General features: G+C 29.3%; 1 protein-coding gene across 1 annotated transcript in view; it reads right to left on the bottom strand.

Annotated features, from left to right (window-relative positions):
• Positions 1-18,020, bottom strand: part of LOC121126449 (protein amalgam) — a 301,872-nt gene that overhangs the window by 80,951 nt on the left and 202,901 nt on the right. The gene's annotated exons all lie outside the window — the stretch shown is intronic.

Genomic DNA, 18,020 nt, shown 5'->3' on the forward strand with positions numbered 1-18,020 from the left:
CTAAAGAAACCTCGAACTCACCTAGGAGGAGAACTAGTACTTCTGTCAAATATTTTACCTAAAGTTCATACAGAGATTTTTACGGATATCACGTCCAAAACCTCATTTGGAATGAAGGAGATTCATCACTGAGTCATCTGAATATTCCATTGATGTAGTACCATTCCACTCAATGGACGGGCAACAGCACAAAAATTATATGGATCACCTGTGTTTGATGTCTATAGTATAATTGATGGCATGCACCCAAATGCAAACAAGAAGCTATTCTTTAAGAACCTCCAAAACCAAACGAGAGAGCTGGAACCGATTGCCATCAACGAGGACGTTCTTAAATTTCATGTATGGATCACGAATCGATTGTGAATACTGAAAGATTCCACGATTCTCTAGAGAAGTCAGCAAAGGGGCCTCTTCAACTTACTCCTTGGTGTTTGAAATTTAATTCTGAGGTTTTGAAGTCTTCTGTTGTAAATCTTTTAATTAAGGAATATATAAGGAGCTTCGATCGTCCTCAAACATGGGAGAGGAGGATTATACGTTCTACAAAATGTATCAATTACGGTCAAAAAGTCACATTACCTATTTCAGATATCGAATAGGTTGATTTTTGTATATATTTTAAAGACTGTTGAAGAATATATAATGATGTCAAATACAGTTTTGTTTCCTGTCAACTTTTGAAAGTTATACAGGTTTTATTTACATATCTCCAAGTAGATTATAGTTTTTGGGGCAAGAAAGTGGGTAGCATTTGTGCTATTTGGTGTTCCTTCTAACAGGAAGGAGAGCTTGAATGAGTAAAAATCAATTATTGTAGCTGTCAGTAATTGCAAAGCTTTTATTGCTCAACAGCTCAGAGAAGATAGGACGATTGATCTAAGAAATCTAAAGATTATCTTAATTTCATCTGCTGCTAGATACCTTGCTTTATTTCTAAGGATTCCCCAATCACAAGACTCCTCGTGGAATTATTCCTCCCGAATTAATTAGATATTTTCCATCGATATCACTTTGATATAAATGTACTTTTAGGATGATTATTTGAAGGATATAAGAAAGAAAATACTGATTGCTTTCGATTTTTCTTCTCCTGTTTTATTGATTTGGCTTGTTTTGCAGTTTTTTTTTGTTAAGTACATTAGGAAAAAGTATTTGATTATGAATATTTTGTAATTATATGAAACGTCGTGTTTTTTAGTTTGAGCATATGATTGTTTTTGAGTTTCTAGGTCTTTTAGAAGGAAATTAATTTTTAACTAAAATATTAAACTATGTTTTTTTATAAAAAACGCAAATTTCCTTTAATGTGTTCATTTTTTATTTGTGTACATCTAACTATTTATAGATATAGACCTTGCATTTGAGAGATTGTTGATAGATTATAATCAAATCAAAGTAGTTTCCCTAAAAGACACTCTTATTTGCTGCGTCACATGAAAATAATCTATGTAAAAAATCAAGACAAGGAGAAAATCCCGATATAATTTTTACTTTATGTATACATACAAGTCAATATTTCATAAGTATATTTTAGTTTCTCTGCTCTGAGTTCAACTCTGTTGGTTATTTTTATGCTAAACTTTTTAACGAGAGTGTTACATGCAGAATGCTGATGACTATTCGTATATGTGTTTTGCTTTTTTTCTCCAAAAAAGTAGTTCATCCACCCAAGTCTTAAGTTGACAGATGATCACTTAGACTTAAGAATTTACATCTCTAGTGATTTGAGATTTCAGAAGCATTACATTATAAAGAAGATCAATCGAAACTTTGAAATCATTCGAAGAAATTTGAAAACACGTAACCCTTCAGTCATGGTCAAACATAATAAAGTTTATGTCTACCGATCTTAATAAACGGATCTGAGATCAAATTTGTATTTATCTAAGTGAGTGGGGCTGGATCAAACTAAAAATATTGCGGTTCCTTTTAAAATTTGTTAGTCGAAAGAATTGTCGCTCTTTTATGGTAACTTCAACAAGGGGGGGGGGTCTACTAGTGCAAATAAACTAGACTCTATCAACCTTATAGATTAATCCCAATAGTATTGGAAAATCAATCGAAGAATATAATTTCAAACTAATAAATTATTTGAAAGAAACCTACTACATAATAATCTTCTACTAACACGAAATGAAGTAAATATTATATTTTGAAGTGTTAATTCATCAGCGTAAATAATTACATTAATATTTTTTTAAGAAAAAAGAAAAAGTTGCTTAGGAAATATAGATAAAAATGACAAGTAATGATAAAGGTATGTCATCTCTCATAAAAAGCAACATCTTGAGTGGTAAAATGATATATCTACAACAATGTATCTCCTTAATCCTTTTTTGTTGTTTTTCAATCAACAATAATATATTTCAAATTTTCTTAAATGAAGTACTTTTGAACATAACGAAAAAATTTGCTTCAAATCACGAAACTGAACAATGTTTCAAAAAAAAAAGTAATGATAATTATATTTTTTGTAGATAGTACATAAAAACTACCTAAAACCACTGACCATAAGAAGGAGTAACGACTATGTAGCAGGTTCACCAAAAGATAAAGTTTTTTTCCGACCGACTTATTGAGGTCTGTACGAGTCATGGACTTATTGGAACGTGTAGAGTAGATAATAAATAAACTTTTGAATTAATTAATTAAATTTGGTTGATTAAGAAAAAATAAAATTTTAGTCTAAAATAATTTTGGCTTTATAAGTTATAATGTAGAAATAAATTTTTATTCTAATAGTAAAAACATTAGATTTATGTTTTTAATAAAAAAATTATTGACATGTTTATTACTTTCAAAGAATTTTGGTAATTAAATTAGTATCCATCAGTTTTTATGAGGTTGCATCTATTATAAATATATAAGATAATACCTAAAATAATCCATTATTGTAGCTACCGTGAAATTAATTAGTGAAAAAACTGAAAAAAAGAACAATACAAGAATTCAAACGTATCGATTTGTCCGCAAAACAGTTTTTTAAATGATCTAAAACTCTATAACAAAAAGGCTAAATATACGACTAAATACAGGCATTATTAAGATGAATAATGTATTGCATCAAATTAGATTTAACGTTTCAGGAGTTGAATGAAAAGTATTGCCCATAAAATTTAGATTTAAAGAATAGCATTTTTATAAATCTTGGGTTGTATTATATCCCAGCTCATTGACAGAGAATTAAGCTAATTGATGCGTTTTGCAACTCTGTAGCTTCAGATCCATGCCTTTTCCTCAAAAAATTCCAAATCATACTAGCCATAGTTAGTCAATAGCCAGAGGCGTCCTCAGGAAGCGTGCTGGAGAGGATGTAACCTCTCCCCAACCGCAAAAGAGAAATAAAGTAATGTTTGCTTTTTACTAGATAATTTATTATTCGAATTTTTTTTTTTGAAATAATTTCATAATCGAAATTTAATTTAATTTTTCCAAACCAAATTCATTTTTTTAATTTTTTTCTAGAAAATTTTATTTTCAGTGAATGAATATGGAATTTTTAAAATTCTTCCCCATAAAATTTAATTTTTCAAATTATTTTTGAAAATACCTGTGGATTTTTAAAATTTTTTTTTCAAATATAATAGTTCATTTTTTTTTTAAATAATTCAATTTTTTTTCAAAAAAATAAGTTTGTAAATAAATTAAATTTCAAAAACTAACAAATATACTATTTTAAAAAAAGAAACAATATTTCAAATTTAATTAAATTTTTCAATTAAAAAAATTAATATAAATATTATTTTTCAAATAAGAAATTTAATTTTCAAATTACAAAAAAAAAAAAAAAAATTTGTGAAAAACTATTGATTTTTTAAATTTTTAATTTTTCAAATTTTTTTTGTAAACACCCTTGGATTTTTAATTTTGTGGTAGATGCAAGAAAAAGACAAGTGATATACTTTTTTAAATTAACTACCATTAATTTAGGTACCACTTAAACATGATAACATATAATTATAATGAATTAAAAACTATTTAGTAAGAGTAAAATAATTTTAATTAAACTAAATATGGAAACACGATAATTATTTAATACATCATAACATTCTAAAATTCAAGGACTCCTAGGTAAAATATTAAATAAATAACAAAGAAACAACAGGTAAAGCACAACCAAGATGCACGTGTCTGTAAAATAAATTATATAAAATTAAACAGACAATAAAACTAGTGAACTGCATCAAAGAAGGGTCGTCATCCTAATATAATTTTCAAGTGTTTTTACTAAAAGTGGCATGGGACACCTACGGTTATGTTTAAAAATCGATAGTAGGAAGTCTGTTATTATACACCTCCAACTGCGTCTTTTAATCGACTGCCGATGTTTATCATTATGAGGCAGTCGCTCACTGAGGTCGTCCTCAATCCAAAAATGCTGAACACTTAACCTTCTTCTGCCAAACGGAAGAGGACCACCCTGGGGAAACTATAGTAAAGACGACGAAAAGACTCAAGTTCGATTTAAGAAAAGGTACAAAAAAAAATTTTTACGGGGTCGAGGTGTTATTATTTGTAAATAAGGACAGTATAGCTAATTTATGAGGTGAGTTGATGGTAGTGTCTTACTAAATGAGATGTGATCTTCCTACAGCTTCATCCCTCATTCAACGGATCGACTATTAATCCCTCCTCCTGCAATTCTTTCATAAGAGACAAACTCAGAGCCTTTACGACATGATATATTCCCCTTACTTGCATTATCCTCCAATGTGTTTATTGTCCAAAAGTCTCGGAAAAGTCCTAATATCTTCCTTTATGATTAAAAAAATGTATTTTTTTTGCTTTGCAAAATTATTTTTCATTTTTTTTCCTTTCCAATGAACAAATTCCTATAAAGAAGGGGATTAAAGGGTCCTTTTTGTAAGAAATCAGAAGCACGAGTCATGGAAGTGCCCCTTACATACAGAATCCAGTTTGCAATATTTCCCAAATATCCTTTCAGCTCGCTTGTTGAAGTTAAGGTATGTTCTTTATAATACTGATCGACGGTTCTAAGGCGTGGGTTAAAGTTGTAATCAAACATGTTTATTTAAAGTAGACATATATAATTGGGTGTTTTTTTTATAAGTGTCGAATTTCGGTCTTAAAATTCTAGACTGTTTTTGTATCGGTATGATTTTTTCTAGGGTTATACAAATTCAGTCCTTTCAAGAAGATTGGTTTAGGCCGTCCTCAAAGAAGAAATCATTTTGTATCAGTCATACTAAAATAATCAATCTTGATTCTTCTCAATTAAAACTATTTTTGACTAATTATATTGGTGAATAGTTGATGACGTCAGTTGCGTTAAAAAATGATAAACATTCACCGATCATAATGTCATATGAAGTTAATTTTACTACAATAACCATTAATGCACAACGAACAAATTAGAACGGGGGAGACAATTGGTCCATATTTTAACACCAAAAAAATTATATCCCCGATTTGAAGACAATTAAGTTCAGTTTATGCTCCGGGATAACAGTCTGGACCAAAATATTGGTCCAAATTGGTCAACGAAAAATCTTTAAAGGGGGAAACAGGAAAAAAATGGGGTTGGACCCAATTTGGATTAAAAACCAAATGTTAATTTGTAGTAAAATTGTTTTGCTTTTAACTTTTTGGCTTAGAAATCACTCAAAGTTAATACAATCTACATATATTATTAAATCAAAGTTTATCTTCATTTATAAATCTTGAAGTCATTTAGCATGTAGTATCGAGCGTGTATAAAGGCGGAGTTTAGTGCTTCACGATGTATATCATATTCATACGTTGAATGTAAGAAATAACAATGTCGTCACATTAATGAAACATTGCAGACACGTAGGCATAATATTGTAGTCAATGTAAAAAATATTTTTGTCCTTTAGTATGATTCATTAAGCGATTATACAGGTTGAACTGTATATATTGTTCGTATATGCATATGATATACATATTTTCGATCTAAGACATAACAATGTTGTTGCATTAATGAAATATCGAATGTGTTTGCATTTAGTATCAAGTATTTTTGTTCGTGAATGCTCTAGAGGCTTAAAGTATTCCCTGGCTCATCAGTTATCATATTATATTACCTTTTTGTACTTAAATTCATATTGTTATGCTTTGATGCTGGAGGACTGAACACATGAATTTATAAATATGTACTGAGGGGTTACGGATGATTTTTCTCAAAAACAAAATAAAGTAACACACAGAATAACTTGGAAGTTATTTTTTAATTGATTAAAGCCAAATTTGTCTTTTAGACTACGCCTAATTACCGCAGGCAATGGCAGGCACTACCTCTAGTGAAATATACATGCTCAATTTTTTTTTTAAACTATTTATTTGTACATTTTTAATACAAATATACATTATCTTGTTATTATTACAAATTCCCCCACTGAACCTCTACATCAAAGAGATTAAAATCAAATCAATAGTCTGCTAAATTGTTTCTTTCAGAACCAAAAACTCTTCTTTTTTTCTTTGTGTTAAAACAATGATTATTTACGCTTCAAATGAGCACATTTGGCTATAAAATATTTGAAAAGAAAGAGTTTTTTCTTTTTCAAACATAACCCTTACTAAAAGGTATTATTTTAAGTTTTAAAAAGCATATGATCCGGATTTGATGACTCCACAGAAAACATTAAATCCATCTTTCTAATTCAACATAATATTTTCAAGAGAATATATATTTTTTAAATATTATTTTCGTATACAAAAGTTAGCTTTATCTCACAAAAATCTTTTGTTTTTTCCGTTGATTATTCATATTTTTTTCTTTTCATACCAACATAAAGTTCAAGATAATAAATTTATGTTGTTCATTGAGCTAAGTCGATCCATATTGGACAGTTAAATGGTAAATGCGCTCCGGAAGTATAATTATCTTGAACTCAATGTGTGTAGATTTGTGCCCTGGTCGTTCCTAGAGAAGGAAATATACTTTAAGTGTATGGGACTTTTAAAACAATTCCAAGGTCAAATTGACTCTGGGTAATATCATAATGTTTACTCATACATAATCAGTGCAAATTCAAATGCCCAATTTATTGAACTTTTAAATTAACTATCAAAAATCAGTTTGGATTAAAAAAATTAAGATAACAAATCGTCAAAATCTTATAACATTTTTGTTTTTTTAACTAGTGTGCTGTATTATTCACATAAAAACACTGTTGTTTTAAAGATACCTTCTGATTTTGTGAATCATAATATAGCAATATTTACCTTGTGGTAGGGGGTGAAGACAATATTAAGTAAGAATGCAAATAAAATAAGAGTGATGAGGACATTTAGTAGGCCGTGAAGTTTGTTGCCTGTGAAATCTGATGAGTCAATTAAAAATTATTTACTCAAAAATAATTAATAACTATATTGCATAATTAATTATCTTTTGTAATTCCCATTTATATTTTACGTTTTTTTTCTTCTCATATGAATGAAGTAAAAAAAGTATGTTCGTCCAATATTTAGATAATTAATAAAATACATATAACTAATTAATTTCTTTTTTGCAGCCCCGTTCTCATTCATCCACGGACCAGCACCAGTCCACATGCCCTCGTTAAATACCACTGCTCTATATGACTGAATTCAGGGGCGTCTACAGGGGGTGAGATTAAGTGAATTTAATTTTTTGGAAAAGATTTTGAATTTTTTTCCAAAGATTATAATTTTATTTGAAAAACAGTGGATTTTTAAATTTTTTGTTAATCCAAATCAAATAATATTTGATTTTTTTTGTCAAATAAATAAATTTTTTGAGAATATCAATGTAATTTTGTAAGAATAGCTGAAAAATTTGGAAATTACAAAATTTTACAAAAAAAATTAAATATTTGAAATTTTATTTCTGTGTTTTTTATTAAAAAAATTGAATTTAGTCGGAATAGCAATTTTGAATTCTTTTTTGCAAAAATCGATTTTGTGAGAATAGATGCAGATTTTGAAAAATAAATTCAAAATACTTTAATTTAAATTTTTTTATTTTTATTTTAATAATCAAGCCTATATACAAAAAATCAAGGATATTTGCAAAAGTAAACTTGTATTAACTCTTGTATAATTATAGAATGAAAAGAATGGGCGTGACCCCTTTTACAATAATACAATAATATTTTTTCTGCCTTTCAATGTAATGTATAAATATAAATTATTTCATGGTTTGGATATTGCTGCATAAAAATAGCGTTTATTCATATATAATCTTGTATACAAGCTTAAAAACTTTGAGCTTTTGAGTGAGTCAATGACATACAAAAAAAGCCGCATCATTTTTCTTTAGATATTGAAATTGAAAGAAATTCAATATCCTTACAATGAACCATTGTGTTTACTCTGCAGAAATGTTATTTAAATATTACTTTATGCATAATACCTCCGTCGTTTGTGTTTGAAAATTGTTCGATATACCTCTTAAAATATTGTCACAATTGGTTATTACAACAATAAATGATGAATACTTTCATGTTTTTTCTTAGTCAACGGGATATTATCAGGGTATTGCAGTAAGACGTGAACTTTTAATAAATATTTACTTTCTCATTACTATTAAAAGGTGTAGTGATTATTTTGATAATGCTGTTTCCCCCGTCCTTTTTACATAAGTAAAATATACTCATCATTTAGGCATTTCTTCATCATGAACGAGCATTGAGCTCATCTCAGATCTCTTAAATACTGAAGTTGATGTAATGAAGATTTTGGACATTGCTTAGTGTTCTAAGAGACTGGTTTTTAAGTTAAACAAGATGAACAAAATCGAAAAGACCTCTTAAGGATGTTATGAAGTGGAGAGCATAATTTAAAAAGGGATATGAAGTTTTTGTTAAGTCTGAAAAAGAATATAAAGGAGAATCCCACTAAGTTGAAGGATTGTCGCCTCCTCTGTGGCTCCTAGAACCATCAGGAGGGCTATAAAGCACAACTTGGGATTATTTTCTTTGGCAAGGAAACATGCATGTTCTGACAGAGGGCATAAAAAGGCATAAAGGAAGAGGTGCAAAAAAACCTTACATGGATCATGGCAAATGGTTCAATTATGAAGTTTTCTCGGACAAGAAGATTTTTACAGTTGATCAATTTACAACAGCCAAAACAACCGCTGGTTAGCAGAGTCAAAATAAAAAGTCCAAGAGGCCTACACAAAATATCTTGCCCAAACAATGGTTAACGGCGTCGTGGCCTCTTATGGAAAAAAGATGCCCCTACTCTATTTGAAGGCTGGACAGATAATCGGCCAGGAAGCCTACTATAAGTTGCTTAGGTCCACCATCTTGCCATGGATGAAAAACAACTCACCTGTTCGCCAAGTGTCAAAAGTTCTGCACAGCTAACATGGCTCGATGTTTGTCCAAAGAAATATATCCCCTTTCCTTACCAGATTTGAACCCACTGAGTATAGGGCACTTTGAAGAGGGAAACCAATAGAACCTCACACACACAAATATGGGCTCACTGAAGTCCTCCATAGTAGTTGCATGGGAATACTTTCTAAGAAGATTTTGTAATGAACCCTAAATTTCTTTTTGGCAACGTGTAAAGGCATTGATAATAAAGGTCGCCATATTGAGTGAAAAAAAGTTTTGTAAAAACCTTGTCTACATGTTTTGTTAACAACATTTTTTGCCTATTATTGAAAAAATTATTCAAGTATTTTTAAATGCATTTCTCAAGTCCACGTCTTGGTGCCATACCCTGAGGGTTACACAAATGCTTTTTATTCTTTGGAATCTACATTTTGTCGCCCATACTGTTCAGAATACTCCTGATTTAATATTAAATCAAATTTTATGCAATTCTTTATATATATCTCCAATGGCTTGTTTAAGAATTATTTGTATATGTATCAATATTTAATCGATGTTTAGTGAGTTAAATTTTGTTTTTGTTTTGTTTTGAAGTTGTTCTTTTCTTTCCCTTTTCTATATCTTTTTTTTTTTTTTTTTTGCTATTTGAGGACTTAAGAGTGATAAGAGTGAGTAGATTTTAGTTAACTTTGCATTTGAAAACACACTAGGTATCAGTAATGACAAACAAAAAAAATTAGAAAAATCTTGATTTTTTGACATTTTTCACCTGGTAAAATTATTTTCAGGGCATATATATATTTAGCCTAGGCGTTAAGATTACTTTAGGATTACACCTTACACAATTTTTTTATAATTATTAGTCCCTTTGAAATAATTTTTAAACAGAAAGAGGGAGGCCAAAGAAATTAAAAAATGTATAAAGGTGCGAGTAAAAACAGGTCTTACACACGACTTCAGAAACGTAAAGCACCTGGTTTTGTTCAGAGTTACAGAACAGGGACCCAAAACTTGCCGTAGAATTTAATTACAATTTTATCCCTGTTTTCTTTTTTTATTTATTTAGCTACCTGATGGAACCAAACCTCAGCTATAACTAAAATAAATAATTTTGTAGGATTAAGAACAAAAAACGTGTTTGCAATCTCCTCCACGACTATGTCAGTACTGATAAAGCTACAAAGATTTTTGGCATAACTGTCCAGACTACCTAAAAGATCAAAAAGTCTATTACGGAACCACACATCCATGAAGAACCAAAACTTATGTTACAGATATATGGCTGACCTCTGGCCTTCCTCCATGTGTCCTTCCTTCTGTCCTGACCTCAACTCACTGAACTTTTCTGTGTGTTTTGTCTTGGGAGAATAACGTCTGCCGTGCCTCTCATCCAAATTTGGATTCGCGCCAAGATTTCATCATGACAGAATGGTACGCCAAAGACACGGCCTTCATCGTCAAAAGTCGCCAAAAGTTTTGCTGGCGTGTGGAGAATGTTGATGTTTGTGAAGGAGAATAAATTGAATTAAAATATAGGTAAATATAGTATTTAAGCATTTACTTAATTGGCTTAGAGTTAGCTTATTTTGATACTATAAAAATTATGTCTTTTGTAATTGTTGGGTTCCTACTCTGTATTAGGGGTGATTAACGAACGAACTATGCTTTATTAATATTGAAGACAACTCAGAGTTACTCTTTTTATATGAACATACTCACACATAGTTACTCAATACTTAGATGTCCTCTCTTCATGAAAGAACGAAAGATGATTACAGCTTTATAATATATATAAAACATGGTTCAGTTTGCCAACAATAAAAAAAAAAAAAAAAAAATGGAAAGGACTTACAACATTAGGTGTGGATGTAAAAACACCCTGTAGTTATAATTGTGCATTGTATTTATGTGCCAAAAATCAACTTGGTTCGTTCTTGTTTGTTATGACTATTAATAAGCATAACTAATAAAAAATATTCTTATCAAGATTTGTTGATAAAAAAATATTTTGTTGTTCTTCAGTAAGTTTTATTTATTTATAAAAACTTTACCTTTAAAAAAAATATAATTTTCTTTTTTCAGTTCCCTCTATATTTATGCTCCTTGCATGATTTTGAAGTGTATTCATAAAGACGGGGGACGGCTGAAGAAAATAAAATCGTGTTTTACATGACATTCTAATATCTAAGGGATCACTAAATCATGCGTGTCTTTCATAAAAAAAATAATACAATTACTTTCTACAGATTATACATTCTGACATTGATTTTAGATACTCATGCAATGAGGAAATGAATAAAAAGGGTCCATAGAGGGAAAGTATCATTGACATAAATGTGTCTTCGTCTTCAATTTATGTATTTTGTAGCGATGTGAGTCGGTTAGGTATTAAGGGATATTTTTGTGACCGATTCGAACCGATTTATCGATCCAGACCTTTATACAAGGTGCTACGTCACTAATACAACACTATACGATGTATTTTGTTGTCAGCTGCCAATCTTTCGGCTTTATTGGCTCTAATCCGATTCCTGGAACATTGGTAGATTCATTAAGAGTTTGCTACTTTTAAACAATGAACAATATACAACATTTATTGAATAATAATATCTTAGTTGAGAGAAGTTGGCCACAAACTAACTGATTTTGGGCGTCTTTTCTGTTTTTTCGAATGACAATTTGTGTTATACAATCAATGTCTAAACGTTTAAACCAATACTTTATCATTTGCTCAGTCAAAATAAAATAATGTGTTACCTCTGCAGCACAAAAAAAAACAATTGTATGTTTTTGACTGCTGTCGATTCCATCTCCCCAATTGATACGTCGTGAGTATTTCATAATTTATTCTCAAAAATAAATAAACGAAGTAATAATTTATAATAAAATTAAGCTGCGTGTGAAAATGACCGGAATACAATTCCTTAATGATCCCTCGTCACATTTATAAATCTATATTGGCCATGTTATTTAATTATAAGATGAAATGTTGGCTATCATTTTTTTATTTTGAGCCACGCTCGCTTAGTTAAATATACTAGCAGAGGATGCTCGCGTAGCAGGGCTAAATAGAGGGGAAGAGAAACAAAGAATGAAGGTACCAGAAAAGAGATAGAGAGAGAAAGATGTAGAAAGAGACAAAGAGAGAAAAGGAAAGAAACAGAGAGAAGGAGAGAGATAAACTGGCAAGAAAAAGTTTGGAACTTTATAGGTAACAAGGCACTGGACTTTGCCATTCTTAATTGTAAAACCCTCATCTCCAGCCGACTAATTAACGATCATCCTATTCGGGAGGATGAGTTGAGAGGTATCATCTTGTCAGCTTAAGCCCGCTATGTCTTTCTCACAATGAAAACTCCGTAATCAGGATGTGAGTCATGGAATTTTGCAAGGGAAGAAGTCGGGTACCTTCCATCAACGTAACGGAATCACAGAAGTATTTTAAAAAGAGCGTTAATAAAGATTAACAAATATTTATCATGATTGTTAATTTTCCATGTTTACTGTTGTATTTTGTAAAGATTGATTTTATAAAATTAGGTGAAATTCTACCCCTGAGCATTAAGTATAAACTATAATGCTTATTTTTGTATTTTTTACACAATTGTTCCGGTTTATTTATATATATGTATGTTCTATATAATATATAACCCAAATAAAGAATGTTGGAAAAAAAAAGAATTTCACTTATTTTTCTAATCACCTATGACTTTATCATTAGGTAATATGATAATTGGGTAACTCCCAACTGATTTAAGGCTTTACACAATAAAAATAAATTGAATTAAGTAATGATGTGATAAAGATTGTTATTTTTCTGTCTTAATCAATGAAAGGATTTTCTCCCCTTTCCTGATATGTAATCCGTGCAAATATGATTATTGCAACACATTTAACTAGATATGACGTTCTAGTATTTTCGATTTTCTCAATTCTGTAACACAATTGATATCAAGTACAATTCATTTATAATTTTCGATCAAGACCAAATTTTAAACGAAATTTATTAAAACCGACTTTTTCTGTACTTTTAAAAAAAAAAATTTTCTACAAACTTTTAGTTGAATTAAAAAAAAACTTTTATTTCAAATTTGAATTAAAATTCCATAGTAAAGGGTGAAATAATATAATCATTGCGAAAACTTTACCAATCCAATTGCCAAATCTATGTATCAATCTCCTCTCTTCTTAAACAAATAACATATATCTTTATAAAACTTCATAAACGAACTTACACTCTGACAGGAATTGATAGAACCCATTATTATACTTTCAAATTACACTTATTTACTTTTGCAAGCATTCGCCACAAGTTTGTATGCTTTTGCAAGCATTAGCCATAACTTTGTATGCTTTTTTCAGATGTTTTTTCTATTAAAATAATATGAAACAAAAGACTTTTAAAAAATTTCTAATGACCCATTTATTTCTTTTTAATAATCAGGTTGTTTCTTTTTGTTCGATATCTTTGAATATATCATAAATTAGGGCACAATTAATAATATTAATTATCCCTTATCTATAACAAATCCTGTAAGAACTAACATATAAACTTTCTTTCGAGTTTTTCAAATCCCAAATAGTCATACTATGACCATATAAAAAAAAACACCTACGGTGGGTTACAACGAAGTATCTGATAATTGTCAAAATAATCGCGTGCAGTTATTTAATTACAGTAAAAACCAACTTTGTCTAGAGTAAGATCCAACATCTCGGGTACGTTACTAAAGAAAATGTTGTCGAGGGCTCGAGTAAGCTCTTCGGATATCTATTCAGAAATAAAAAAGAGTAATTGTTCCTTTTGAGGATTATCTCTGTTATTCACCAATATATCTTTGACGGATAAAGATATGAAAAACTTATGCTTCTGTGTCTTGGAGGAGGAAACCTCTATTCATTTATTGTATACGAATGTCCAAAAGTAACTCCTGTAGTAATCTTGATTTACTGGATCTTGGAGGCCTTGTTACAAATATTGATTTCCAAGGCTGATTGGTTGGTGAACTCAGCCCCTTCCTATAAAAACTTTTAAAAAATCGAACAAATCATTTCAACAGTTTTTTACTCCACATCTTCAAATGCGTTTATGATTTTTACAAGCCTCAATTAGTCGGCTGTAAAATAACTTTTGGATAATTTTGGGGAAGAGGTAAGCATTTTTTTTGTCTATGGATAGATTCAATGATCCATCTACAGCATGGTCATTGCTCTTGCTTAGCGTTGGAGGTTTATGTAGTTTTTATGTATTATCAAGGGGTATTCCAATTATCATTATAAAATATTGTATTTTTTTTATAGAATGTTCAGTTGTGTGCTTTTTGGCATTTTACTAGTTACATTACATGTCATTTTAAAATTGTTGAAATAATTTGTTGAAAAAAAAAAGAGATCGAATTTGTCTGGATTTAAGTGATTTCTTATTCATTATTCTTCTCCATTATGAAAATTTTAACCACATTAGTGAACAAGGATCAAAAGTGATCTCTGTCGGAAGATATTTGGTTTACCAAAGTTAGCCACATATACCATTCAATTTTCAAATCCCTAGCTACTGTGTCCATCATGCGTTACACACTTCCTTCGATTCTGTTAAAAAGAATAAACAACACTTTATATTGTAAAAGTGGTTCACCATATCGATCATGCCTGTGCACATAATTACATTAAGGTGCTAATTAAATCACTTTTTGTAAAAAGTGTAAAATTGAGAGGTAAAATGTGTTCCTTTTGATCCGAAAATACAATTCACAATAAATTTATCACAAAAAATATTTTTTTAAATAAAATTAAGTCCTTTTAAATTGAAATAATCAGTTTTTTGATTTATTTTATAAAACTTGGCTATTTAGAGGTTTTTCCAAAAAAAAAAAGTAATCAAGGTTAACTTGCCTCTTAATCTTTTGTTAACCTAAGTAAAAAAAAAGTATTTGCAATTTTTTTTAAATATCAATAACGGCTCATAGACTGTGATACGCAAATCAACAGACAGATTGGCAAACAGGCTAAATTTCATAACAGCATTTTTTTCATTCTTTAAGACAAGTAAAAAATGATTGATCATAAACATTGAAAAAATTTTAACCTAATTAAATTTGTTAATTTTTTTCACATGCTGTAATGTGTAGTATACGGATGATATTAAAACAAAATCACATTCTGTGAAATTTCAAAACTATAAGACTGTTGAACTACCTTTCAGTATTCAAAGAAATTGTTCAAACTTTCTTAATCTTATTCTTTATTAAAAGTCTATAGTTTTCAAACGACGAGATAAAATTTTAAGGAGCACTCTTAAGACTAGTTTGGACTGAATTAATTGGGACATAACACTATCATAGGCTGTTTTGTGACTCTAAATCGCCATTGCAGATCTCATGACTTTACTTAAATCAATTTCATGTTTCTTAACAAAATCATTTAATATATTTAGATACATTTGAGGAAGACTTTATATCCATTAATCAATATTTTAGAGGCAGTCAGTTGCAAAATTTAATTAACTTTCATATCCAATGTATTAGTTGATTAAATTTAAGTAATTTAATTTATTTATTAATATTTAATTTCGAAACTTTTCATATATATTATGCGTGTACATGCAATTTATTTCAAATAACTTCACATATTATTATCTTCAAGTCTCAACAATTATCCCTGTTTAAATAAGGGGGTTTTGTAATTTGAAATATGTCTGGCTGGAGAAGAAATGTCACATTACTGATTTTCGTGTTTTAAATATTTAATTTATCATGGCATTTTTACTTTAACAAACAAGACCTCATTTGACTAAATAAACGTCTTCATTTTGAAAGAAGGAGTTGTTGATTTTTGAAGATTAGAATATACAAAGTCCTACGAAATAACGTGTCCATAGGTCCATTCAAAAATTATGTACTGGCACAGTAGAACAGTTAGATTTTCAACATTTATTTAATTTCGATTTCGCGTAGTACGGAAAAGTTGTCAGAAGGTATAACTACCTATGCAAAATTTTCCTTTTCAACAATGTTATCTTTATGTAACTCGTCTTTTTCAAAGTTTGAAAGGAGACAAAAGTATTTTGCTTCCTCATTTAAGATTAAAATCAAGCACTAATCATTATTTTACATTAATTAATTATGATAGACATTATTCTAACCTATTTAAAACATTAATTCAGTTTTTTTCTAAAGTCCCCCTATGGAGCATAAAGAAAAAAATAACATATGAAAATTTTGATCTTCTCTTTCTGAAAGTATACAAAATAATGCCCGTTATACGGGATCTTTAAATCTCTCTTGTTTTGTTCGAATCAACAATATAAAAAAATCATACAAATCACTTTTATAGATAATAAAAAAATCTATCAAAATTATTTTATGTAAAATAACTGAAAAACTCATCATAGTATTTAAATGAACTAAGTAAAGATTTTTTGCCTTTTTTCATAATTTGATCGATCGATATATGCGACCACAAGATGACGACTTTTCAGCACTAACCGTAATCAACGTACAAAATTCTTGTAAATCAAACCAGATTAATCTATAGGCATAACAGATGTGGTAACCTTTCTGTCATGACTTGGATGGTCTAATTCTCAAGAAATATCAATATCGTTATACTTATATAAATAGATTTTTTTAATATATAGACTAGCACGAACACGCTATTTTAAAGATAGCCAATGAAAAGTAGCTTATTTATGTTAAATTTTTAAACAAAAACGATTTACTATAATCTATAATTATATATTAGGTAAATTTCTATTGTAAAAACCTCTTTGTATTCAAGATTTTTTGTGAAATTCGGTACATTTGTTGTAAATATAATCAAACCTACACTTTCTTTTGACACTCTTAAAAATGCAACATGTAATTCACCATGTCAAAAGACGGATTTCGGTAAATAGAAAGCAACTTTTCAAATGTTTGAACCTCGTATATATTGATTGTCATTACCATTGCTAACTTGCCATGTTCCTTCTTCCATCATAAATATAATGAAGGTTGAAGATACATACTAAGACTAACTCGCTCATCCTCTTCCTAATTCTCTTTCTTAATTCGAATTTAATATACGTTCTTCCTTTTTCTGTTACTAAGTGAGACATACATCCCACAAACACACGAATTATTTTAGTTATAGGATATATATATTGTAAACATTTGGAGGAAAGGGATTTAGAAAATTTGGGCTGTGGCTACCCCCTCAGAAAGAAGTAACGATGTCCATGGTAGTGACCATCTTTTGCTCAAGGAATACTCTACACGCGTATTTATTTTTTCGGATATTTTTTGAGGTTATGATCAAAAATAAAAGTGAATTAAAACAATTGTGTGTAATAAATGTTTTAAGAAATTGAAATATTTTTTTATTCATTTTATGTAAACAAAATAGTAATTAATAAATATTTTATTTCTTTAAAATATTAATAACACAATTATTTCTTTTCAATTATATATTCTATTTCATAAACTATTAAAGATATAGAAAAATTAGCCATGAGTGTGTAAAAATAGGAACTGGTAAAAAGAGTGCCCATTTCATACATAGTTTATTTTCAATTTACAAAATACTCAATATAAATATAAAGTGTTTATTCATCGAACAATTTGAATTTTACGATGCTGAAACGAAAAAGAATTAAAATGAAAGGCTTTAACAAAAATAATATTCACTTAACTCATTATAAAGATAAGAAAACATTAACCTCAAGACAATTGTAAAAATAGACATGATAGA

Source organism: Lepeophtheirus salmonis, chromosome 11 (genome assembly GCF_016086655.4).
Source record: "Lepeophtheirus salmonis chromosome 11, UVic_Lsal_1.4, whole genome shotgun sequence".
NCBI lineage: Eukaryota > Metazoa > Arthropoda > Copepoda > Siphonostomatoida > Caligidae > Lepeophtheirus > Lepeophtheirus salmonis.